The sequence below is a fragment of the Aotus nancymaae genome, unplaced genomic scaffold (assembly GCF_030222135.1).
Source record: "Aotus nancymaae isolate 86718 unplaced genomic scaffold, 86718_ANA_hifiasm-v0.15.2.pri h1tg000032l_1, whole genome shotgun sequence".
Lineage (NCBI taxonomy): Eukaryota > Metazoa > Chordata > Mammalia > Primates > Aotidae > Aotus > Aotus nancymaae.
Window position 1 is genome coordinate 656,201 of NW_026988446.1, and position 9,746 is coordinate 665,946.

Sequence of the window (9,746 nt, forward strand, 5' to 3'; positions counted from 1 at the left end):
ACAATTTTATATTCAAATCTTAAATAATTTGTTGTTCTCTTTTCTTAATAATAATGAGAGATAAACCACATATAACTATTATGCTTAATGATATGATTGGTTTGGACATTTATTATTTTGATTTCTTCACGTTAATGAAACCCAATTGCCGATAATTAACTGGAAAATGTATGATCTACATTTTGATCAAAAGAAACACACACAAAAATATTCATACCTTGATTTATGCAATTATAATGTGAAAACTAAATTTTAAAATACCTTCTAGCATAGTTTTTGTTCCACACTGTGGGCATGGAATATTATTTTCCATAACTGTTGTACACTGCTAAGTTGACTTGAAGCTAGTGCTTGGACTCTAGGGCAGAAAGTTCGTCTACATTTTCGTAGAGAAGTTTCTCTGACTAACTCGTGTCAGGGTCCCCATCACCTCCTGGTTTCTCAGGCTGTAGATGATGGGGTTGAGCATTGGGTAAGGTTGGTGTAGAAGACAGCCAGAACCTTGTCCTCTGTTGGAGATCGCAGGGGTCTTGGGCATAGATAGGTGTAGACAAAAGGCGCATAGTAGAAAGTTACTACAGTGAGGTGGGAGCTGCAGGTCACGTAGGCCTTCTTCCTCCCCTCTGCAGAGTGCATGCGGTAGACAGCAAGGAGAACCCGGCCATAGGAGCATGCAATACCAATGAAGGGAAACACGAGAAAGATGGCGGTGCTCAAAAACACTGTGCCCTCATAGACCCAGGTGTCCATGCAGGCCAGAGTCACCATGGCTGGGACATCACAGAAGAAGTGATTGATGGCCCTGGCTGAACAACAGGGATGTGGAGCATATATAAAGCGTGAGCACAAGTGTAGATAAGGCTTATCATCATATCTTCTTTTGCTCATATGGATGGAATACTGGAGAGGAATGCAAATAGCCACATAAAGATCATAAGCCATTCATGTCAGGAGCAGCGCTTCTGCACCTGCTAAAGTGAAAAAGAAGAAACTCTGAATCCCACCCCCAGTGAAGCAGATAGACTTGTTTCCAAACAGAAAATCAGAAAACATCTTGGGGACAATAGTGGAGATGTAATTTAGGTCAATGAGGAAGAGCTGACTAAGTAAGATATACATTGGTGTGTGGAGATGTGTGTCCAAGATGAGAAGAGGTAGAATCATGGACACATTGCCAATTAGAGCCGTTAGGAAAATGAGAACAATGAGAATGAGGAGATAAAGGCCAATTCTGGATGGCGGGAAGAACCCCAACAAGATGAAATCAGCTGATATTTGATTGTAATCTTCCATGGGGCATTCCTACGATCCTTCCTGAAGGGAGACACAAGAGTAAGTGAAGTAGAGTAGTTCCTCCTCATCCATGGTCGATGCAGTCCAAGACCCCCCATGGATGCCTGAGACTAAGGATAACACTGAATCTTACATACACTATTTCTTTGGATCCATCCATACTTACAATAACATTCAATTTATAAATTAGGCCAGTAAGAAATTAACAAAAATAATAAAATAGAACAATTATAGAAATACACTGTAATAAAAGCTATGTAAATGTGGTCTCTTTCTCTCAAAATATCTTATTGTACTGTATTCTCTCTTCTTGTGATGACAAAATATTCAAATATTCAAAAAATTGAAACAAACTTAATTGCATGGAATCAGTTCATCCTTGATTATTGTGTGACCTATGATAATTCCTGACATAGTAACTGAAAAATAGCAAAAAATTTGCTTTCTTAGTTTTCTTTTTATTCAGTGTACTTTGGTTTTCAATATAGGACACAGCATATTAAACTGATATCAAAATATATAATTTACAATAGTCTGAATTATTGACAGTTGTCACAGTAATATTTGAAATCACTTTTACTATCACTGCCCATCATTTATTTTCTATAAAGGGCTTTCTGTGGTAAAATCTCTAACAGACACTTAATATTAACCTAGATTCAAAGGTAAGAGAGGAAGAGGTGAGTGAGGGATTGAAGAAGGTCACAGGAATATCACACCTGATATTTGACCTGATGTGCATCTTTTTAGTTACACCATTTAAACCATGAATTTATTAAGATTAAATATCTTTCTAACAAGAATTCAATAATTTCAACTAAATGTTTAAAGTTAAAAAAAGCCATTTTTTACATGTGAAAACAAACTAATATTAAATTATTTTTACTCCTTATTTTCTGTTGCTCACCACTGAAATAACAAGTAACTTATCTATGTTCTGTTTACAAAATCTTCCCTTTGCAATACTTTCGATCCTCCATAAACGTTGAGAATTAAGCATCAGCATTAGTTTTACTACAAACAGGAAAAATCTGTAGCAGTATTGAGGGCAGATTTTGTCCTCGTATCTCTGCAGGGTCGAGCCCTGCTGGGTCTAGAGGGCGTTCTCTACCGATATACCGAGATCCAGACAGAAAGAGCTGGGCCCAGGCTCGGAGCCCGTCAGCGGCCCCGAGAGGCTTTTCCCGGGCACCACACGGGGTCAGGGCAAGCAGGGCGAGGCCTCCGCAGCTGCTGACAGGGTCAAGCAGGCCCTGCGTTTGAGGAGCGCGCGCAGCGGGCGCGTCAGCACGTTGTGTTGTGCCCGTGCGGTGAGAACGAGGCTTCGGGAATTGTGCTGCTGCTTTTTTTTTTTTTTTTTTTTTAATTCTTATAATATATTTTATTTCTAGCTTCCAAATATTATCACTTCAAAATGAACTCACTATAAAATACAATTAAAATAGCTTACATTCTTTTTTTCATACAAAGTCTTCAAATTTGGTATGCATTTAACCCTTATAGCACACCTCAGTCTGGACATGTCACATATCAAGAATGCAGTGGCAGGGTGCGGTGGTGACTCATGCCTGTAATCCCAGCACTTTGGGAGGCCGAGGCAGGTGGATCATTTGAGGTCAGGAGTTCATAACCAGCCTGGCCAACATGGTGAAACCCCGTTTCTACTAAAAATACAAAAATTAGACAGGTGTGCTGGCGCATGCCTGTAGTCCCAGCTACCTGGGAAGCTGAGGCAGGAGAATTGCTTGAGCCTGGAAGAAGAGGTTGCGGTGAGCTGAGATCGTGCCACTGCACTCCAGCCTGGGCAAAAGAGTGAAACTCTATCTCAAAAAACAAAACAAAACAAAAGAATGTAGTGGCTGCACACCATGTAGCGTGTGTGTGAGGCTACTGTAACTGGACAGCACAACCCTAGAGACAGGAAGCCAGAGAGATGTGGGACGAGGGGGAGGATCCACATTCAGGAAGCTCCGAGAGACACTGAATCCAAACGTTGACATTCCCTGACATCCTTCCTGTTGATAAATACATCATATCAAATGATTGTAAAATAATGGATTATCTTTAAGATGAAAACTGTGTTGGTCGTCTCTTCATTCTTTCTTTTTTTTTATTTTATTTTATTTATTTATTTATTTATTTATTGCATTTTAGGTTTTGGGGTACATGTGAAAAACATGCAAGGTTGTTGCATAGGTGCATACGTGGCAGTGTGATTTGCTGCCTTCCTCCCCTTCACCCATATCTGACATTTCTCCCCATGCTATCCCTCCCCAATTCCCCACCCCCCCGCTGTCCCCCCCACTCCCCCAAAACAGACCCCCATGTATAGTGCTCCCCTCCCTGTGTCCATGTGTTCTCCTTGTTCAACACCCGCCTATGAGTGAGAACATGTGGTGTTTGATTTTGTGTTCTTGTGTCAGTTTGCTGCTTCTTAATCTACCAAAGCGGGGCCGGGTGCAGCAGGGCAGTGAAGGCGACGCAGCTGTGGCCGCACCGCGCGGCACCGCCTGTCTCCGCTGACCGCAGGAACCGGAAGTTCCCAGATAATCACGCGAAAAGCACAAGGAGGCTTTAATCAAGGCGTGATGTTCAGTAAGACAAATATCTAATCACTCATGCTACTTATTCCTAACTAGATTCTCCTTTCTCTATTCTGTTTATTAAACAGGAACTGGCCAAGGCTTCAGTCTCCTGCCTGGGCACTTAGACTTTCCACCCACAATCTCAGGTAGGAATTTCCTTTCATGCCTGACATCAACCACTTGCAATACAGATGATTTTTTGTTACAAAAGTTCTCAGTTGAAGGCGAGGTATATGTTTAACGCACAAAGAAAACTTTATGTTTTAAAGTTCACAAATGGCCATCCAGTTCCTTAACTTTTTGTTTTTAAAGAACTGTATATGACAATGTAATGCTCATTAAATTACAGGGGAGTCAATCAGTTGATGAAATCATCAGTCTCCTATTCCAGTTCTTGCCAGAAGGCAACACTTTATTAATTGTAATCAAAGTTTACTAAAGCATTTGCATGTTTCTTCCTAAAAACAAAACTTAGAACGAGAATGTCATCACCTTTTTTATTTCTGGGGAGTGTCACACGCACCACTCAGCAAGTTTCCAAGAGGACTTTCTGTGGAAAAGCACACACTGAGCCCTCAATACTGTACTGGGTCTGTCAGGCACACGTGTGGACGCACACCTGCATCCGTGGCTCTGCGCTTCTCTACATGGAGGTTAGCTCTGAGATGTGTTGTTTTGTTTGTGTTCACTTGGTAAGGCTCCCTGAGACCAGGGCGATAGAGGAAGAGTCGATAATACCCCAGGACAGCCTTAGGCCAGCACTGGGGGAGAGGACTTCACTGGCCGAGTCTCCTGGCCTCCATCTTTCTCCCGTGCTGGAGGCTTCCAGCCTTCAGTATTGGACTCCAAGTTCCTCAGCTTTTGCATATACACCAGTGGTTTGCCAGGCGCTCTGTGGCCAAACGAGCAGATGACAGGTGCAGGCCACCGCATGAGGACAGCAGAACTGCGCTGCCCAGCCCCCTTCCTCCAGCCCCACCACCAGGCCCCAGGGCCAGAACCACCCAATGAACAGAACAATGTGAAGGCAGGCAGGAGCCTGCAGGGAGTAGACTTGGTGCCCAGCTGTCAGAAACACTGATTTGACGCAAGCTATGTCTATTTTAAAGTTATAAAGTGTGTCTTTTTGTTTTTTAAAAAATAAAAAAATTAAATAAATTGCCAATAGAAATATTTATTATGTTCTTTGAAATAACTTTTAGGATAAATTGCTAGAAGAGTTTGTAAAACATAATACTATATGCATAAATAAGATAATTTTTATGATCTTCTTATCTACAGGCACCCACCACCATGCCTGGCTAACTTTTGTATTTTTAGTAGAGTCAGGGTTTTGCCATATTGGCCAGGCTGCTCTCAAACTCCCGACCTTGTGATCCACCTGCCTCAGCCTCCCAAAGTGCTGGGATTACAGACGTGAGCCACCACGCCTGGCCTATCTGGGCTGACTTCTATCTCCTCCCCAATGACATTTACAACATACAGAATCTAAATAAAATTAACTGGTTATACTGAACTAGCAGTTTAGATATTATAAAGTTGCTGTCTTTATGTGTGTGTGTGTATATATATATATATATATATATATATATATATATATATAAAGTTCAAGTTCTGGGACACATGCACAGAACATACAAGTTTGTTACATAGATATACATATGCCATGGTGGTTTGCTGCACCCAAAACCCTGTCATCTACATTAGGTATTTCTCCTAATGCTGTCCCAACCCTAACCCCCTAACCCTCGACAGGTCCTGGTGTGTGATGTTTTCCTCCCTGTGTCCATGTGTTCTCAATGTTCAACTCCCACTTATGAGTGAGAACATGCGGTGTTTGGTTTTCTGTTCTTGTGTCAGTTTGCTGAGAATGATGGTTTCCAGTTTCATCCATGTCCCTGCAAAGGACATGAACTTATCCTTTTTTATGGCTGTATAGTATTCCATGGTGTTTATGTACCACATTTTCTTTATCCAGTCTATCCTTGATGGACATTTGGGTTGGTTCCGAGTCTTTACTACTGTGAAAAGTGCTGCATTAAACATATGTGTGCATGTGTCTTTATAATAGAATGATTTATATTCCTTTGGTTATATACCCAGTAATGGGACTGTTTGGTCAAATGGTATTTCTGGTTCTAGATCCTTGATGTCTTCCCCAATGGTTGAACTAATTTACATTCCCACCAACAGTGTAAAAGTGTTCCTAATCTCCACATCCTCTCCAGCATCTGTTGCTTCCTTTTCGATGGTTGCCATTCTAACTGGTGTGAGATGTCTGAACACTGGAGTCTTCAGTCTGCAGAAATTATTGTGAGTTGTTTTACAAAAAAAAGTGAGGCAAACTACTCCATACTAAAGAATATGATATCGTAGTAAGGGAAAATGAAGAGATGTGTGTGATTGTTTAACAGGAACTTATAGCTCAAGTAAGTACAGAACAGAGTGAGCCTGTGCATCTTTCCTTTAAATTCTAACTTACATCACCTTGTCTCCTAGGTTACTGCACTTTTCTTGTTTTTATACCTGAGCAAATGGGTTGCCTTATGGCATCTGTGAAATTTTGTAGAGAGACTGGTTAAAATTAAACCTCACATTAATTTTCCCAGATTAAATAAACCTGTTGTAACAGACAATTAAGTAAATACATGGCATTGTCTGACTTCCTCTCTCTATAAGCTTGGGTACAAAGAACTGTTAGTGGTTACAACAGTTAGCACTCTATCTGTGGACTTACAGATATTCTGACTTTTCTGTTCCATGACCATAACAATCTTTTTAAATTCCTTTTAGGAAAACATATTGTAATATGTTATACAGATCATGTCCTGGGTTATGTAATTCCTTAGAATGTCATTTTTATGTTGTTTGCAGAAAAAATTTATATCAATTGGTTAATTATACAGAACCTAATCTGTATGTCTATCTTAAATGTAAAATAGAATAAGAAATATATTTTTAAAAAACTCATCAGTTAAAAAATCCTGGTTGCTTATTATTTAAATAAATATATTTTGAGCATTCATCCTTAACTCAATTTTACCTTATTTTTTGGAATTAAAGACAGCAGTTCTAATAAGTGCTTAATTGTGGTCTAGAGACCAAGTTTTCCCAGAAGGTCTCTTACACAAGAATATGAGGCTCAAACTTGATTAGGCAGTTAACCCATTTAATTAGAGACATCAGCAGCCTTATACAGAATGAATTTTTTGCTTAAATTCTGCTTTCCACTGAATTTCTTATGCTAAATGAATGAAGGCTTATTGTCTGAGGTAAAAAGAAAATAAAATAAAAGACTGTCTTACAAATTCAGTGTGATAACAATTCCTAAAATGTGTTTCAAATTAGATTTTAAAATATAAGACTTCTTTTTCAGAAGTATCATATTAAATAGCTTAATTATTTAGAATATATGTTGTTCTGCTTCTGTTTCTTTTTGATATATATAGTCTATAAATACCATAATTTTATTCGAAAGTTAATATAAGAAAGAATTGGTGTGACTTTGTAATTACTACCTCCAACCAGGGAGGCCCATTCTTGTAGTTAATTTTGCAGATCTATTAAGATATATCTCCTATTACTTTAAAAAATCTATTTTCTTTCTGGGAAAAAAACGCTTGAAGAACGAGATTTATTTCTATGAAAGAGGTTACGTATAGTACAGTTGAAATTATGTTTTAATTAATTACTTCATAAAATAAAAAATCTATATGTCTGTTTATCTAGGGAAAAAAATGCTTTCAAAACCAGCCTTTGTCAGTTTCAAAGACATAGCTTGGTGGAGGTAACAAGGCTTATTCATGGTAGCAATCACTTAGCTATCAAATAGCTGTTTAACCAACTAATTACTGAAGCAACAGAAAAAAATATAGTCCCTTGACAAATTTACTGTAACTTATGTAAGAGAAAAATATTCTGAAACTAGTTTCAGAGATACTATTTAATGGTATGTATTTTATTTAAATAATTATGTAGAATTAATTGTATTATTGCCTGCACAGATTATTCAGGTATTAAATAATGTCTGCAAAAAGAATCTCGAGGTATGTATTCGAGACATATTTGGTCTTATATTGAATTTAGATAACCTCCGAGTTACCAGGGTGAAGGAGCTGGGGGTATGTTGGGGCAGTGATTTAGGGCAGCGTTGGTGAGTTAAGCACATCCCTACCTGAGGGAACACAACTTGAAGGATTTTTGAGGTCTTAATTGGGGTGGAAACATATCTCTTCCTTACTTTAGCCTGAAATTTTAACATTATGCTTAGTATGTAAAGTATTCTCAATAGTATTTTTGGAATGATGGAAACTTAACTTATCTTTGAACATAAAAGATAATTTCTTGGGGAAAATGTGGCACATATACACCATGGAATATTATGCAGCCATCAAAAATGATGAGTTTGCATCCTTTGTAGGGACATGGATGAACCTGGAAACCATCATTCTCAGCAAACTGACACAAGAACAGAAAATCAAACACCATGTGTTCTCACTCATAGGCGGGTGTTGAACAATGAGAACTCATGGACACAGGGAGGGGAGCATCATACACTGAGGTCTGTTGGGGGGAAATAGGGGAGGGACAGTGGGGGGTGGGGAGTTGGGGAGAGATAGCATGGGGAGAAATGCCAGATATAGGTGAAGGGGAAGAAGGCAGCAAACCACACTGCCACGTGTGTACCTATGCAACAATCTTGCATGTTCTTCACATGTACCCCAAAAGCCAAAATGCAATAAAAAAAGAGATATTTATTTACTGATAAATTATTACAAGAATGTCAAATAAAATAAAAGAATTAGCCGAGCATGGTGGCATGCACCTGTAATCCCAGCTATTCGGGAGGCTGAGGCATCAAATCGCTTGAACCTGGGAGGTAAAGATTGCAGTGGGCCCAGATAGCACCACTGCACTCCAGCCTGGACAACAGAGTGAGATTCTGCAAAAAAAAAAAAAGATAATTTCTCAAGATAACATAACTGTATTTTGAAAAGAATTTTACCAAAAGGCCATACTGGATTTTTCAGTCTTATTTTCATATACATAGAATTCTAAATGCTGTCTTTTTCTTCATTACAAATATAATCAGAAACATTTCCCTATGTCTTCCTTCTTGTTCAATTTAAAAATAAATTTTATTCAGCCAAAAAAAATTAGACAGAATATTTCAAAAACACAATATATGATGAAATTTTTATTCAGTCATATCAAAATAAAATACTTGGTAAGTTGTATGGCTCCCTAGCATACAGAGTTACTATTGACACTTCCCTTGTTAGAACTTTATCTTCTTGCCTGATAGTAGTGATAGTGGTAAGGAGATAATAATAAATTCTTTCTCAGGACTAAGGAGACTCTGGATGTTTGCGTATCCACAGCTTCTATTTCTGCACTTTCTCTAGTTCTCATCTCCTGTAATGAGTTATCTAACATCTTTCAATCTTTCTATAATAAGAATTTGTATAAAAGCAGAATTCAAACTTCAAGATAAATGTGGAGGTCAATAATGCCAAAATATATGTAGATGATGATAAGAATGACAAGAGGCCATATTATTATGAAAATAACAATGAATTAAATTCATACTTCAAAAATTATTCAGGGGAAAATGTGTGGCTTTCAGTTTATGGGTCCAATAATAGTAAGCTAGTTCTCAAAACTATCATGATCAGCAGAAATGATAACGTTGCCCCCTCTCTACCTGGTGAAGGGCTGGGAGTGGTTTAGAAAACACTTCAAATGGATGTTTCCTTAAGTTGCTTAACTCATACTGAAGGTCCAAGCCATTACATAATGGAGTAGGCTACATTATAATTATATGTCTTTGAGGTTGGAAATTGCAATTTGTTGAATGTATTGGTGAAT

At 38.4% G+C, this 9,746-nt stretch overlaps 1 pseudogene; it reads right to left on the bottom strand.

Annotated features, from left to right (window-relative positions):
* Window positions 1-376: 376 nt before the first annotated feature.
* LOC105731086 (olfactory receptor 2L3-like) lies at window positions 377-1,293 on the bottom strand (annotated as a pseudogene).
* Window positions 1,294-9,746: the final 8,453 nt, after the last annotated feature.